This window comes from Capsicum annuum, chromosome 3, assembly GCF_002878395.1.
Source record: "Capsicum annuum cultivar UCD-10X-F1 chromosome 3, UCD10Xv1.1, whole genome shotgun sequence".
NCBI lineage: Eukaryota > Viridiplantae > Streptophyta > Magnoliopsida > Solanales > Solanaceae > Capsicum > Capsicum annuum.
The window spans coordinates 158,071,003-158,089,541 of record NC_061113.1 but is presented as its reverse complement, the minus strand read 5'-3'; positions in this window follow the sequence as shown (position 1 = coordinate 158,089,541).

Below are 18,539 nucleotides of genomic sequence, written 5' to 3'. Positions count from 1 at the left end.
TAGTGGTCAAAGATGGTCAATGACTGCTATAGCAATGACTACAACTATAGAGGTCTAGTACTGCCAAATGTGAAAATTACACTTTTAATGAAATATTTCGTAAAATAGTTAATTTCTCAAAAACTCAATTTGGATCAAAGGAAAGGCGATTTAGGGAGAAATATAACATAAACTCTCCATTTATCTTCATTAAGTTAATGAATTCATATGTACTAACTTATATTTGATTATTAAGCCTTAGAATTATTCATTACGAAGTTTAAGAAGGTTTTTAGGAAAGATTTTGGTTAATTGCTGGCGAAAGGGGAAAGTTAAGGAATAAGTTGTTGGTTTTGATTATTGACATTTAATTTAGCTTTGAATTTCTTCAATTCACTAACTTATCCATGAAATTTTTAATTATAGGTAAATTATAGTAGAAAAGTCCGAGAATAGGAAGAGAATGATCATGAATTTGACCTAAGGAGTTGAGTGTGAGTTATAAATCCTGACTTACTAGGTCATTGCATTCATTATTTATTTATATGCATGTTCTAGAACACGAACAATCGAAAATTACACCAGGGGAAATGCTTCATCATAGAGGAGTTGTGCAAGTTTGGTTTGAGATAGGTGATGGTATTGTAGTTTAATCATATTTGTGATATATTTGCATGTTAACTAGTTTGTAGTTTGCCTTGTTAGTGCATGTTTTTTGGTGTGGACCTTGCAAAAATTTGTAGTTCTTGCATGAATTTCGACCTACCTTTCTTTTTAAACGTAGAATGTTTTTTATATCAAATGTTCTCATGGGCTTTTTGTGGAACAAAGTTGGGAGACATTTTTATAGGGATTTTAGTACATGTATGGAAATTATTCGCTGCAGGTCACGTCTAGGGGAGGTTGTAAATTCCTACAGTATTTATATAATGGTCAGGTGGATTTCACCATTTTATGAATGAACTGGGGTGATATATTTATATACTTGATAAATTTTCCTATCTTTTTTTGTCTTGGTTTGACTAAACATAACTTGTTGATAATATTGTGACTTACTAGTTTGATTTCAAATTATTCATTGTTGCTTGTTGTTGTAAGTGTATATTTGTTAAGCATGGATTAACTTATTATATTGTAGTTTAGTTATATGTTTATATTCTCATATAGGGTTGGCCAATCGAACCAACCAGTACAGTGTTATTTTTGTGTGCTTACTATACCTGTATTTATTGTTGTTAGTGCAACACATATTTCAGCGGCACCTACAAGACCTCACTTGTGATTATAGCGATTAACTATTTATTTTAGGGTGGATATCAGGCTACCATGGGATTTCTTTTTATGACATTGTAAAGTTTTGGAGTTGCATCCCCTTCTTTACATTCTTTATATGTTTTAGTACAATGATTTTTAGACAATAGGGTGTTTGGGTTAGTAATTATTTATGTATTTTTCATTAGTTTTTAGGTTAGTTAATCCTTGAACTATTAATAGGACAATTTTCTTCAATTACTCCAGTGTTAGATAATGTTTCTATGGTTATTGGTTAACACACCCAGTGAGTAATGCATGTGCCACTCACGACTTATTTGTGTTGTGACTAAGTTTTTATTAGAAGGTTGGTTAATCTATATAATTCCACATGAATGAGTCTAGTAGAGTGTCATGAAAAGACACAAAGACGTTTGTACTTTTATTCAGGAGGCTATAGGACTTTAGGAAAATTTATTTTCCTTTTTCTTTATTCTGTAACTTAATTCCAATTAGTATCTGGGGATCCAAATTGACATAGCTCTTCTTTCCTTTTTGTCCACGGGTCGTGAATACTATGTATAACAAAACTAGACCAATAACTCTCACACCCATTACTCCAGCCAGGAGAGGAAGAGGATGAGTGAGAAGAATATGTAGAGGAGGATAAAGATGAGTGTCACCCATCAGAGGTAGAGCTTTGTAGTGACTGGCCATAATTTTTAGAGTTTGGCATCACCTCCCTACCTCAGAATAATTTGAAAGAGATGGAAGTAATAGATAAACAGGGTGTGAAGCTTGAGGTAACAGCCAAAGTAGTTCAGCAGGTGTTAGCTTTTCTAAGTGGGTTGGCTAGGACTGAAGCCACAACCATGGTAACATGTCATCATACTTCAGTGTTTTATCATACTATCACCATAACTCCTAGAATAGATAATTCTTTAGGGATAGATATTTTTTATTTTCTGGTGTTGGTTTGGTGATGAATGGTATAGAATATAAACTACTGACAAAATTTATAAAGATTAAACCTCAAACATTCTAGTGCACTGAGTTTGAGGATGCGTTTGAGTTTATTATTTATTGTTATAAGATCTTACGTAAATAGGGATTGTGACGTCACATAAAGTTAAGCATATGAGTTTTCTATTAGAGAAGAATGATAAGCAATGGTGGAGAGCATATGTTGAATATTGATCACCAATTTTTCCTCTATTTACTTGGAAGCACTTTAATGTTTTTTTCTTAGAGACATACATACTACGAGAAGTCTGTGACCGCAAGAACGATGAGTTTTGTGAATTGGAATAGGGTTACATGTCGATTGAAGCCTATGAGACCAAGTTCTATACCTTGTTTTGATATGCTACACAACTATTAACTTTTGTGGATGAGAGTATTCACCTATACTTTAATGGTTTGAATTATGACCTTAAGGTATTTTTTGTGCATATGACTTCAGCAAGGAAAGAGTTTAATAAAGCTTTTGACTATATGAAGAAGTTGGATAAGGTTACCTATGAGGGTTGGGATAATATTTCAGCCAATAAATCTCAAAATATTGGAAATTTTAGTGGGTTTTAATCTAAAGTCCATGATTTGTAGGCCTATTTATCCCATCATACCCAATCGGCCTTGCCCATTTCTATTGTGGTTCCAGTTTAAGGTTTTTCTTAGGCATATGCTTTTAGTGCCTAAGGGGCTTCTTACTCTTCTACCATTAGCCCTTCTATCGAGCATAAATGTTACTATTATGGTGCAATTAGTCACATTAAGAGATACAGTCCTATGAGGTAGATGAATGGGAAGACATACCAAACTTACGCTATAGTTCCAACAAGTAGAAGAGGGGATGAATTATAGGGCACATCCATGTAGTTGATAAGAAAATAAGGTAGGTTGTGAAGGATATCAAGAAGGTTGCGGTGCAAGGTGAGAAGCGCAAAGGAGATTTAGATTAGATTGATGAATATGCTCATTATTATGTATTTTTTATAAAGACTGATATCAAGACTTCTGATACAATAATCACAGGTACTATTTCTACTTGTGATTAAAAAGATTCTTTTTTGTAGGATTTAGGGTCTACTTAATCCTATGTATTTTTTTTAATTTGTAGTGGATATGAATTTGGTTTGTTATGTATTTGATTATCCCATTTATGTGTCTACTCTACTGGGTGAATCTGTGAGAGTAATCTATATTTATCGTCTTCTCTTGTATTATTTATGGGTTTTCAGACTTAAAGGTAGACTTGGTTATTCTAGATATGTTGGACTTCGATCTAATTATGGGTATGACCTGGTTATCTCTATATCATATATTTTAAATTATAATTCAAAAATAATGACTCTAGCAATGCTTGGGATGAAGGAACATTAGTGAATGGGTGTGTACAATGCCAAACCAATAAAGATTCTATTGAATTTGTTAGCGAAGAGGCAAGTGGGGAAAGGGAGAATTTTTAGCTCATCTTCATGATGTAGATGTAGGGTCCCCTTATATAGAGTCAGTTATGGTAGCCTCCAAATTTTATGACGTTTTTACTTAAAACCTACAGAGTATGCCTCCAGATAGGGTATAAATTTATACCTCAACTTAGAGTTGGACATCCACCCTATTTCTGTTCAACCATATCTAATGGTTCCACTTGAGTAAAGTGAGCTCAAAACTCAACTGTAGGAGCTACTTGAAAAAATTTTTATTCATCCAAGTGCTTTGCTATGTGGTGCTTTGGTCCTATTTGTTAAGAAATGGACAGTACAAGAGCATGTGTATTAATTATAGATAGCTGAATAAGGTTACCATAAAAAATAATTATCCCTTGCCGCACATAGATGACTTGTTTAATCATTTACATGGTGCATTAGTGTTTTCAAAAATAGATTTTTAGAAGGGTTATCATTAGTTGAAAATTAGATCAGAGGGCATACCAAAGAAAACTTTTGGAACTCGGTGTGGCCATTATGAATTTCTGGTTATGTATTTTGGGTTGACTAATGCACCTTTAGACTTTATGAGATTGACGAATAGGATATTTATGTCGTTCTTGGATTCAATTATTATCGTATTTATTGATGATATCCTCATGTACTCCGAGTAATAAATAAAATGTTGGCCATCTTCGTATTGTCTTAGATATTCTAAGGGGGAAGTGGTTGTTTGCTAAGCTTTCAAAGTGTGAATTTTGGTTGTCTTTAGTTGCCTTTTTGGGTCATATGGGTTCTAAAAAAAGGGTTGTGGTAGATCCCCAAAAGATAGCAGTAAAGAATAGGTTTGGCCTACTTTAGTGACCGAGATAAGGAGTTTTGTGGGGCTTGCAAGATACTACCATAGATTGGTCAAGAACATCGCATCCTTCAACACACTTGAAAAGGTTGACTCAAAAAGAAGTGTCATTTGTTTGGTTAACTAATATGAATAGAGCTTTAAAAAGCTAATGACTCTCTTGACTTCAGCACCTGTTCTTTTATTGTCTATTGAAGTTAAGGACTTTATTTTGTTTTGTGATGCCTTACTGCTTGGTTTGGGTGTTATGTTGGTGGAGGATAAAAATAACATTTCCTACACTTTCAGATAGTTAAAACCTTATGGACGGATCTATCCAACCTATGACATGGATTTAGCAGCGATGGGGTTTGCATTTAAGAGTCGGAGACATTATCTTTATGGTGTCAAGTGTGAGGTCTTCACATATCATCATAGCCTACAACACGTGTTTAATCAAAATGATTTAAACCTAAGGCAGCAGAGGTGGATGGAACTGTTGAAGGATTATGATGTTAGTATTTAATATCATCTTGGTTAGGCCAATATAGTTGCAAATGCATCGACCTAAAAAGCTGTGAGTATGGGTATTTTATCATTTTTTAGGGTATACAAGCGACTATTAGCTAGAGAGCTCCAAACTATAGCATCTCAGAGCATATAGTTTAGGGTCTCAAACAAAGGTCGTCTATTAGCTTGAGTAGAGGTAAATTCAAAGTTTGTGAAGAAAAATAAGGCCAAGCAATTTGATGATAAAAAGTTGAATACACTCAAATAAAAAGAGGCGTGCAAGGAGGTGGTGGATGCCACTTTTGATGTAAGAGGGGTGTTGTGTTTTAAGGGAACATTATGTTTTTCTTTGGTTGGTGATCTAATTCTTGATGTACTTTAAGAGGACCATGACTCATGTCATTCTATTGATTTGGGTAAAACTAAGATGTTCCGTGACTTGAGGTAGATTTATTGTGCCTCAGGATGAAGAGGGCCATAGTGGATTATGTGTCCAAGTATCAAAATTGTCAACAGGTAAGGTATGAGAACCAAAGGATGGATGGGTTGCTTTAGAGGATTCTTATACCTATGAGGAAGTGAGAGCATATTGCATGGATTTTATGGCGGGTCTTCCTAAGACTTTGGGGATGCATGACTCTATTTGGATGATTGTAGATCAGATGACGAAGTCATCTCACCTTTTACCGATATTGATAGATGTTGAAACCCAATTTCCCCATTAATGATGTCACCTACTATTAACCCTCCAGTAGGTAATCCAACCACATTGTCTAGAACTACTAGTAGTAGCCAACCAAGAGAAAAGAAAGAAGAACGTGGAATAAATGTAGTGAAAGACAGAAATACAGAAAATAGTCCCAAGACCTGGTGGAATCAGTACAACTTCTAATTTAATAAGACTAAATGAAGTACAAAATGAATATACTAATACAACTAATCTCTTAACACAAACAAGTGTAGTACATAAGAGGGAAAATAGCAATACTCTGAATGTCAGGAGCTCACCTTATGCATCTGAACTATAGTTTCTCCATATGACGCACACAATAGAGAGAACCCATACTATGACCTGTAGGCTACAGAAATGTAGTATAAGTATCAACATGTGGTACTCAGTAGGTAACAGTAGGCCGAGCCTCAAAGATAATACAGATATAAATAGAAAGCAAGCAGCAATGTAAACTACACCAAACTATCCAATAACTAACAAAATAAAATAAAGGAGACAATAAGGACAAACAATCCTATTCTAGCCATACACAGGAACCTCAACACTACTCCATATATCACTAGTAATAGACTAATAAAGAGAGAAAAAAGAATTATGATAGTATACAAGGACAAGGAATGGATATACAACATGATTAAATAAAGGAATGAAGGGATATATAGTTACGACCCAAAACAGTGCCTGGCTGTGATCGGTATCACAAGTCCCACAAGGACCAAAAATCATTCCCTTCGCCTAATCAAACTAATACGGCATACTAACATGTTCGATGAACTCCAAACATATAAGGATATAGTGCAAACCAAGACTAATCATACCTCATGATATGTCTAAACCTATCCATAAAACAACATACCTATGTCCAAAGTAATCCAACAAAGCCTTTATATATCCAAAGTCAAGAAAATATCAAGACATGTTCCCAATAATAGCAAAAACCAAAGTTTAAACAAGTCTAAGACATAGAATATAAAGAATAAGAAATGAAGCCTTCCAAGGTATGGAATCTCACTACGTCAATGTCAACTCACGAACCACTCAAACACCTGATCACTATGTAGGTAAAGTAGAAGCAGTTTCGATACCTACATGGTGTAGGGATATAATATCCAGAGATGGTTAGCAATTGGAGTGATAGCATGTAACTCATGGGATAGAGGAATAAAGTAATGCAATCATTCAAAACCAAGTCAAATCATCATATGCAATCATATACATACATTTATATATATAGTACCAGGATGGGGAAAAAGGTTTAGCATGTCATTTGAAATCCTTAACCTGGTCTATGTAACAGAACCATCATATAAAAAGGAACCTAGGGCTAAATGGGCCCAGCTCTACCCTAGCTGACAGCGGGCCAGTACGTGTAGCCGCATAAACCATAGAATATCCATAACCATATATGTCATTATAGGGAACCCGAACCCCATGGCATAATCAAGGTGACTTGATCACCACTTGAACCTCCCATTAATATATCTATTTGGGGGACTCAAACCTCCTGGTCATAAAGAAACCCGCACTGGCTAGCGCGGCTTCTAGTGTTAGTCCTTCAAACTCCACTTTCATGGTTCGGCTACACACACTGCTTTAAAGCCCAATTAAAATATTCTTTACATATACGCAAAACTATTAATCGAATTACATACCAAAGAAATCTTGTTGGTATCATTATACCAACCCGACTTGGAAGCATACAATATGTCATAATCATTAGTAGTAAACTTTGGGACTCGAACCCATTGTCTAAACAATGACCTCAATTCAATTCAAAATTTAGGGACTCGAACCCATTTAGTCAATTAAACAACCAAGGTTATCATTTAAATTAATTTATGGTCATGAAGACCTTCATAAACCATTACCAATCGTCAAAATTCGTAGGCCAATGCCATAGTCCAAACCACAATTCATATGTGACAAGATTCTTCTCATTGGCATTTTGACAAATAGGTGTAGGGTGTAACATAATCAAACCATTATTCAAGCCAAAATCAATCAAGTTAGGGTTAACCATGACTCATTAATTTATATCACAGTTTCCAAGCACCCATATATGCAAAACCATTATCAAGATATGTATAATCATAATTTAAGATATGAGAAAATAATACTCAACATTGTACATTCAAACCCTCAACCATGGTTTTCAAAACCATTGTCAATTATTCATGTACAATGTTAAAAACACATGACTTTTATGAGATCACAATTAAGGAACAGTCACCTACCTGCATCATGATGATTAACAAATAGATTTTGATCCTTAAGCCTCTAGATGACCACTTTGAAGAAGCCCTAGCCCAATCACCTAGAGAGATTTTTAGAAAGTGTTTAGAGAGAGTTTGGATATTTTAAAATTAATAATGTAAGGCTTAAAAAGTGTTATAAGACATCGGGTATTAAGGGCTTGGGGTGTGAATTGTCCAAAATACCCCCAACTCAAAGCTATAAAATCCTGCCTTTGGTTATGAGTCAAGCCATTGACTTATCACCATAACTTATGACTCATAACATTAAGTCATCACCAAGACAGAGAATTGGAAACCACACGCTGTACTTCCATAAAACCTTTACGTCTTTCTTCCGCAACCAATAAACATGACGATCCAAGATCATTACGGGACCTCCTCATAGGAAAAAGAATCTGAAATACCAATGTTATCCTAGGGAAAAATAAGCGAAGGATCATCAATGTATTTCCACCACATAGACACATGGAGTACCAAATGAACAGAAATTATGCTAGAGGAAAAATCCAAATCATACGTAATATTTCCAACCCTTCTTAAAAACATATACGGTTAATATATATTGGGGACTGCGCTTGCCCTTCTTTCAAAACAGGATTACTCCCTTCATGGGAGAAACTTTCAAGAACACCTATTCTTCAACCTCAAACTCTAAATCCCTTTACCTCAAGTTGCATAGGACTTTTCGTGACTGTGGGTAGACATAATCCTATCAAAAATCATGTTTAGTGTCCATTCAGATGGGAGTAGGAATTAGAACTGAGTGAACCTAAAGATGGGGACTCACCTGTTATACTAGGGTAAGATTTCTAGAAGTAATCCTTCCGTTCGAGAACTATGTAGCCAGCATAGGTTAAGACATCGTAGACTACTATGTGAAGGTAGATGAGGTGGCTTAACCTGTTAGGTAAGGGTTCCCACCGTTCTTGCTAGATTTACCTATTATATAAGGGTTACCCACATATTGTCCTTACAAGTAGTGTGGTATTGAAACCCTTCCAATCAGGACATTGATTTGACCCCAACTCAACTATTATACAATATTTGGGGAATGTCGGTTAGATACTACTTTCCATAGTTTTATGTTACAGAATTAGGACTGTCAGATACAGTCAATCAGTCTCAGTAATAGAACTTAGATAGTTCTTCAGATTTTAGGACTATTAGATACAGTCAACTCAATTATAGTACGGAACTCAAATAGTTCCATTACATTCAAGACTGGCAGTTACAGTCACCCACATTATCAGTTATACTCAGATATAGTCACCTATGTTATCAGTATTTGCAGATATAGTCTTTTATGTTATCAGTTACTAGCATGTCACGTTATCCGTATACAAACTCAGAAATAACAAAATCACGTTGTTAGTTATGTATTTATGTATGTATTCTGACGTTTATGTTAGATAGTCAGCTAGCATTATTCATGCATGTGATCCATTGTATATAGCCTACCTCACATGTATACTCGATATATATGTACAGATGCATTAGCGCTATAGTGCTTTATTTTATGTTACATCGTAGGTTCAGAGAAATGAGTTCTAGATCAGCAGTTGATTCCTGATTCAGCAGTCATAGTAAAAGTGAGTCCTCTTCTTTCATGAACATAATGATTTTCTAGTATCTCATTAGTTAGCTTATTAGTTGGAGTTAGTTAGGGATATGTCCCATCAACTCTTTATTCAAATTCTTTAGACAGTTAGAGGCTTCAAGACTAGATTCAAACTTGATACAGACTATTATATTTTAGACTTTAGTTTTGTTTTGGGTATTCTATTACCCCACACAAATGTTACGTTATTCAGTTAAGTTCAGGATCGAACCTTATGGCCTTTTAGTATATGTTTCATATTATTCTATTATCTTATGCAGTATAGGGAGACATATTTAGTCATGGGTTAGCTTGTGGTCCTTTGAGGTCATGAACAACGTGTAGTATTCTGATTCAGCAAATCGAGCCATTACAAACTTGATATTAGATCCTAAGGTTCAATAGAGTCATAGAAAGTCTGAAAGTCTCATCTAGTATAGTCTTGTACATGGGTGTGTTGAACGCCATATTTATGTGCAAGAGGCTATGAGATGTTTTAAGAACAGTTTCCCCTCTTTCAGTATTCATGTCCTACCTGTGAGCATAATATCAAGTCAGTCTCGCAGTCTAATCTGCTTTTTCCCTTTATTTTAGAACATGCCTCCTAAGTGAAGAAATCAGTCAGCCCCTCAGTCCGAAAAACCTTTGGGCGATTATGTTTCTCATGCATATTTTAGGACTGTATTTACCACTCTTGCTCAATTAGTCTCTGCTCATAATGAATGGCTAACAGTTATTTCGGCCAACCCAATGGGCTACAGTGAGGATTTGGGACTTCACCCAAATGATTCCTCCAACCTTTCTCGGGTCTAAAGTAGATGAAGACCCTCAGGAATTCTTAAATGAAGTTTAGAATGTGACAGACGCCATGGGGGTGACTACTATTGAGAGTGCTGAGCAATCTGTATACCAGTTGCAGGATGTGGCTCTGCTTGGTTCAAACAATGGAAGTCTGAAAGATCAGATGATGCAGGTCCTATAGATGGAAGGATTTTGTCACTGCATTCTTAGATAGATTCTTTCCCTAAGAGCTTAGATAGTCTAAGGTGCTAGAGTTCATCAACCTCAGGTAGGGCAATATGACAGTGAGAGAGTATTCTTTTATTCACTCAATTACCTAGGTATGCCCCTCCTGTGGTTGCAGACAGTACATCCAAGATGAGTATGTTTGCTTTAGGGGTGAACAACAGTATGGTTAATGAGTACAGATTTACCATGCTGAATAATGACATAACTTTAGATAGACGTATGACTCATGCTCAACAGATAGAAGAGCGGAAAATTAAGCAGAGGGAAAAGCAGAATAAGAGAGCGAAGATGGTAGTTTCAACTTCTCTCAGCCTAAATCAAAAGGAGGAAACCATTTCCAGTTTCATCCTAAGTCATCAATTCTAGTTCCCTCTATAGCCAGTGCTCCAATTCCTAAGTTCAGAGAGAGTAACAAAGATAGAGCCCCGGGCTCTAAGACCTAGGGCAGTATTAGCAGTGCCCACACTTATCCTCTTTGCCAGACTTTCGGTAAGCACCCTCAGGGTATGTGTAGAGCAGGTAGTAGTATCTTTTTTGTTGTGGCAAGCAAGGCCATAGAGTTATAGACTATCCACAGCCAGTTCCTCAGGATCAACAGAATTGCTCTTCAGCTCAGCCTAGTCGCCCAAATCAGTAGGGTGGCACTTCCAGTGCAACTAGTGGGCAACGCCCAAATCATCTATACAATCTTCAGACTCGACAAGATCAGGAAAGTTCTCCTGATGTAGTTAATGGTATGTTATAGATCCTTCAAGTGCATGTTTATACTTTGCTAGATCCAGGAGCTTCTTTTTCTTTTGTTACTCCTTATATAGCAGTTAATTTTTGAATCAGTCTCGAAATTCTTGAAGAGCCCTTCTCAGTCTCTACCTGGTAAAACTATCATAGCTCGGTGGGTATACAAGAACTGTCCGATTATGATATTTCAGAAAGTCACTTCAGCAGACTTAATAAAATTAGAGATAACTAATTTTGATGTCATTCTCGACATGGATTGGCTTCATTCTTACTATTCCATCATCGACTACAGAAATAGAACAGTTTAGTTTCAGTTCCTGAATAAACCCATCCTAGAGTGGAAAGGTAGTATATCCTCTTTTAGGGGTCAACTTGTTTCCTAACTTTGGGCAAGGAAAATAATATCTAATGGATATGTTTATCATCTAGTTCATGTTAGAGATTCCAGTTCCGAGGCTCCCAGTCTCAAATCAGTCCCAGTAGTGAATTAATATTCAGATGTCTTTTCTGAAGATCTTCCAGGAATTCCTCCCGAAAGATCTTTGGTATAGATCTTCTTTCAAACACTCAGCCTATCTCTATTCCGCCATACAGAATGGCATCAGCAGAACTTAAGGAACTAAAAGAACAGTTAAAGGATCTCTTAGATAAGGGATTCATCAGACCCAGTGTTTCCCCGTGGGGCATACCAGTCTTATTTGTGCGTAAGAAAGACTATTCTCTCAGAATGTGTATAGATTACAATCAACTCAATAAGGTTAAGGTCAAGGACAAGTATCCTCTTCACAGAATCGATGACTTGTTTGACCAACTTTAGGGTGCCAGTTATTTCTCTAAGATAGACCTCAGATCCGGCTATCATCAGCTCAGAGTTAGAGAATGTGACATCCAAAAGACAGCTTTTCGTATGTGGTATGGTCACTTTGAATTTTTAGTTATGTCCTCTAGTCTTACCAATGCCCCAGTAGCTTTCATGAACTTGATGAACCGCGTGTTCAAGCAGTACTTAGACATGTTCATTATATTCTTCATAGATGATATTCTGGTCAATTCCCGCATTGAGTAAGATCATGCAAACTATCTCAGAATAGTACTCTAGACTCTCCTAAATCATCAGTTATTTGCCAAATTCAGTAAATGCAAATTTTGGATAAGATCAGTAGCATGCCTTGGCCATATTATTTCCGGTGATAGAATTAGAGTAGATCCTCAAAAGATCGAAGTAGTAAAAAACTGGCCTCACTTTATTTCTCCATCAGATATCAAGAGTTTCTTGGGTTTGGCTAGCTATTACAAACGGTTTGTTGAAGGATTTTCTTCTATTATATCTCCTATGTCCAGATTGACTCAGAAGAAAGTCAAGTTTTGTGGTCAGATTCATGTGAGAAGAGTTTTCACGAATTAAAGACACGACTCACCTCAGCTCCAGTTCTAGCATTACTAGATAGTTCAGACAGTTTTGTAGTATATTGTAAGGCATCCAGAGTGGGTTTAGGTTGTGTCCTTATACAGCATGGTAAGGTCATAGCCTACACCTCCAGACAGCTTAAACCCTATGCGAATAATTAGCCTACTCATGATCTTGAATTAGTAGTTGTAGTCTTTGCCTTAAAGATTTGGAGGCATTTTCTCTACGGAGTTCATGTAGACATCTTCATAGATCATAAGAGCCTTCAGTATGTCTTTTATCAAAAAGATCTCAATATTTTTCAGAGAAGGTGGTTAGAGCTCTTAAAAGATTATAACATGAGTATCCTCTATCATCTAGGCAAGGGCAACGTAGTGGCCGACGCTCTCAGTAGACTATCTATGGGTAGTATTTCTCATTTTAATGATAGTAAAAAGAAGTTAGATCAATAAGTGCACCAGCTTGCTAGACTAAGTGTTTGCTTAGTCGATTCTTTAGAGGGCGGTGTATGTGTTCAGAGTAGTTCAGAATCATCTCTAGTTTTTGAGGTGAAAGAAAAGCAAGATAACGATCCTAGCCTTGTCAAGCTAAAAGAGTCAGTTCAAAATCAAAATATAGAGGTTTTCTCCCAAGGGGGAGATGGCGTCCTCCGTTGTCAGGGTCATCTATATGTTCCAGGTATAGATGAAATAAGGCAGCGAATTCTTGCAGAAGCGCATGGTGCGCGTTACTCTATTTATCCAGGGGACACTAAGATGTACCACAATTTGCGGGAAATCTATTGGTAGAGTAGGACGAAAAGATATGTTGAAGAGTTTCTAGCTAAGTGCTCTACATGTCAGCGAGTTAAGATAGAGAATCAGAAGCCTAGTGGTCCTATGCAGGAGTTCAGTATTCAGAAGCATAAGGTAGCTTATGAGCTCAAATTGCCTTCAGATGTAGCCTCAGTTTATCCTGTATTTCAAGTCTCGTTACTCAAGAAGTGTATAGGTGACCCATCATTCGTAGTCCCTATTCATAGCATAGATGTTCAGAACACCCTCTCTTATGAAGAGATTCCAGTTGAAATCTTAAACTATCAGACTCATAGATTGAGGAACAAAAAAGTCCCTCTAGTTAAAGTTCTTTGGTGAAATCAGTCCGTAGAGGGAGATACTTGGGAAGCAGAAGCAGATATGCGCACGAAGTATCCTCACCTCTTCCCCGCCAACTCAAATCAATCTCAAGGTAATAGTTCTCCTTAAGCTTACTCAGTTTCATGATTAGTGTACATCACTAACTTAGTATTCAATCTCATGTTCAAGTTCCCATGATAATCTTGGTATCAAGTACCACCGCATATTCATTCATGCATTAATGTATCAGATCAGTTAAATAGTTATGCATCAGACATGCATTCTCATTATACAAAAATTTTGTTCTTTAGAACTTTCAGTTATGCATTTATAAATCAGTTACGCATGCATCAGATATGCATGTTCAGTATGTTATGTTCATCTTCTCAGTCATGTCCATCAAGAGATCATGTTCCAGTTATTCATGTTCAGTTTATTGTTTCCCCTCTCAGTCAGTCTCATTCGAGGATGAATGTTCTCAAGGGGGAGATATTGTAATACCTGTACTTTTTCTTAGCTTAAAAATCATCTCAAGGACGTTAGAACTTTCTTTGAAATAACAATTCATTATTATAAATGTGTTATTTCCATAATTTTCACTTTCTATCACATGGCAAATTGAATAAGTTAGAGCTTTTTTACTGAGGCAGTGTTTGACCTGAGCCTTCAGCGCATCGCAGAGATAGCTCAAATCACAGTTGTCAAATTCTAGTGTTGCTCCATTATACTGGCACGTCGCACATAACTTCCAGGTCATATCCAAGTTGGCAATATGATAGCTCCGCGTTGAGCCATCATGCAATTTCCAAATTGTCAATTTTCAGTGACACGACGCGATAACGCCGCATCGCGCCAAGGGCCCAACTTGAGAAATTTTACTAAAAATTTAAATGCGTGTCCAGGGTTAAAAGTGTCAATTTCCCCCTATAAAAGATTCCAAACACGGGATTTAGCCACTTTTCACCCAAAATATATTAGTTTCTCACAAGTTTATCTCAAGAACAAACTAGGGTTTCTATTGGGGATTCAAATTTAGAAAGGTTTCACCATCAATCTTCATGAAATCGCTATCTAAGGTATGCATAGTGTTCATTTATGGACTCCTTTCCTCCATGAAATTCAAGAATCCTTTTTAACTATAAGTTATGGATTTTATTCATGTTTTCATGCTTTGTATGTTCTTTTTCATGTTGATAAATGAGGAATTGATTTCTATTCCATGATTTGATGATAAATTCCATGTGGGTTGATTAGTATAGATAAAGATTTACAAAATCTCATAACTAAAACCTTGTATGATGGAATTGTAATTGAAGCATGATGTTTAATTGTTGTATGATGTGCTTTACAAGTACTATTCCTACAATATGTTTGATTAAATGACTAGATGAAGGAAAATTGTCTAACTAGCATGATATCATGAAATCGCCATGTATGTACAAGTTTATGCTTATTACAGGTTTGATGAAAGATTCCTATGAATGTAGTATGTATTATGAAGTTAGTCAAGTCTTCAAGTAAATCATGCTTTGTTAGTTTCCTTCTATTGAGTCCTGGGGTACTTGTACCCAAAATATTAGTCGTGTGCCTAGATCCATGTCATGTTTTCACGATACTCTCAGTCAAGCTATGAACTCTTAGAATTCAGATAGTCTTATGACTCAGGAAAAATCTCCATAATCTCATGAATCAGTCAGTTGTCAGATATCAGTAGTAATTCGTCAGCCACAAAAATTCAGTAACTCAGTTCATGTTCAGTTCAGTTCAGTAAATCATGCTCAGTTTCCATTCAGATGGGAGTAGGAATTAGCACCGAGTGAACCCAAGGATGGGGACTCACTTGTTATACTAGGATGTGATTCCTAGAAGCAACCCTTTCATTCCAGAACTATGTAGCCCGCATAGGTTAAGACATTGTAGCCTACTATATGAGGGTAGATGAGGTGGCTTAACCTGTTATGTGAGGGTTCCCACCATTCTTGCTAGATTTACCTGTTATATGAGGGTTACTTATATGTTGTCCTTACCAGTGATGCGGTATTGACACCCTTCCAATTAGGGCAACAGTCAAACAGTCTCAGTAATAGAACTCAGATAGTTCTTTAAATTTCAGGACTATTAGATATAGTTAACTCAGTTATAGCATGGAACTCGGATAGTTCCATCAGATTCAGGACTGTTAGTTACAGTCATCCACATTATCAGTTATGCTCAAATACAGTCACCTATGTTATCAGTATTTTCAGATATAGTCCTTCATGTTATCAGTCATATCAGTAACTAGCATGTCACATTATCAGTATACAAACTCAGAAATCACAAAATCATGTTGTCAGTTATGTATTTATGTATGTATTCTCATGTTCATGTTAGACAATCAGTTAGCATTATTCATGCATGTGAACCATTGTATATATCCTACCTCACATGTATACTTGGTACATATGCACTGAAATATTCACGCTATGGTGTTTTCTTTTTATGTTACACCTTACGTTCAGAGAAATAAGTTCCAGATCAGCAGTAGATTCCAGATTCAATAGTAATAGTAGAAGTGAGTCCTCATCCTTCAATGACATAATTATTTTCTAGTATCTCATTGATTAGCTTATTAGTTGGAGTTAGTTGAGGACATATCCCATCAACTCCTTATTCAGTTTCTTCATACAGTAGAGGCTTCCAGACTAAATTCAAACTAGATACAGACTATCATGTTTTATACTTCAGTTTTGTTTTGGGTATTCTATTACCCTATACAAATGTTATGTTATTCAATTATGTTCATGATGGAACCTTATGGCCTTTTTGTGGATTTTTCCGTATTATTATATTATCTTATGCAGTATACAGGTACAAATATCAGTCATGGGTTAGCTTGTGGTCTTTAGGGTCATGAGCACCATGTAGCATTCCGGTTCAACAAATCGGCTCACTACACCTAGTTGGAAGGGCCCCTGTGCGTGCAGCTGCACGAACCAGAGAATATCCATAACCGAATATAACAATAGGGTACTCAAACCTCCAAGCATAATCAAGGTGACTTATGAAACAATGTATACAATATAGGGGACTCGAACCTCCCATTCATATATCTATTCGGGGGACTCGAATCACCCGGCCATATAGACACCCCCACCGGCTAGTGTGGTTTCTAGTGTTAGTCCTTCGAACTTCACTTTCACAGCTTAGCTACATATCCTACTTTAAAGAATAAATAAAACATTCTTTACACATATGCACAACCATAAATCCAATTTCTTACCAAAGGAATCCCGATAGAATCATCATACCAACCCCTCTTGCAATACAACATGCCACAATCATTATTAGTGAACTTTGGGACTAGAACCCATTCTCTAAATAACGTCCTCAATCTAATTCAACATTTAGGGACTAGAACCCATTTTGTCGATTAAATCAACAAGGTTAAGATTTAAATCAATTTATGGTCAATAAGACCTTCATAAACCATTTACCAATTATCAACATTCATAGACCAATGCCATAGTTCAAAACACAATTCATACGTGAAAATATTCTTCTCAATGACATTTTCACAAACAGGTTGAGGGTATACCATAATCAAACAATTATTCATGCCAAAAACCATTAAGTTAGGTTTAACCATGACTCCTTAAAGTAAATAAAAATTTCCAAGAATCCACATATGTAAAACCATTATCAAAACATGTAAGATCATAATTTAAGAAATGAGAAAAAAATAATCAACATTATGCATTCAAACCCTCAACCATGGTTTTCAAAACAACCGTCATTGATTCATTAATAATGTTTAAAATATATGATTTTGGGGAAATAACAATGAGGGAAGATTCATATGCCTGAGTTACGAAGATTCACAGAGAGATTTTGATCCTTAAGTCTTTGGATGACCACCTTGAAGAAACCCTAGCCCAATCTCCTATAAAGGTTTTTAGAGAGTGTTTAGAGAGTGTTTTTGATCTTCTAAAGTTAAGGATAAAAGACCAAAAAGTGCTATAAGACGTGATGTCTTAAGGTATTGGGGTGGGAATTATCCAAAATACCCTCAGCTTAAAATCTATAAAAAGAACGCAAGAGGTTACAGTTAGACCCCTCAACTCGTATCCACATCATATGATTAGTACCCTACACTAGTAACTAGATCAGAAAATAGGACACCATATTCTATCAAACATAGGAATCCTTATCCAAACTCGTACCATCACCATATAAATACTACTACTCTTTAAGTCATACCGTAAGAAGAACATCAAAGGCTAGACACTGCACGACGTACGGTTAGGCATTATACCTCTCGTATCATGAACATGCGACTCATATTGAGTGTTCTCGTACGTTGAATAGAAATTGACCAATATCACATTGTCCAACATACAACTAGGGTCCTAGACTAGTATCCACATCGTATGACTAGCATGGTGTGAGTCATATGATGATCAAAAGGCTCAAAACTTGAGAAATTTTTAAAAGCCAAAGATTGAGGTATGTCATTTATGGTAATACCATATCTACATATAGATAGATATACATGTATATATTCAAGGTTAACTCAAAGGTTGTAACGCCCCAAAAAATGGGTCCCAGAGCATCACACGGTGCTTGAGGCAACGAGTAGCCCCAGGCTAACCCTTTGAGCCATTTTCATTCAATTTAA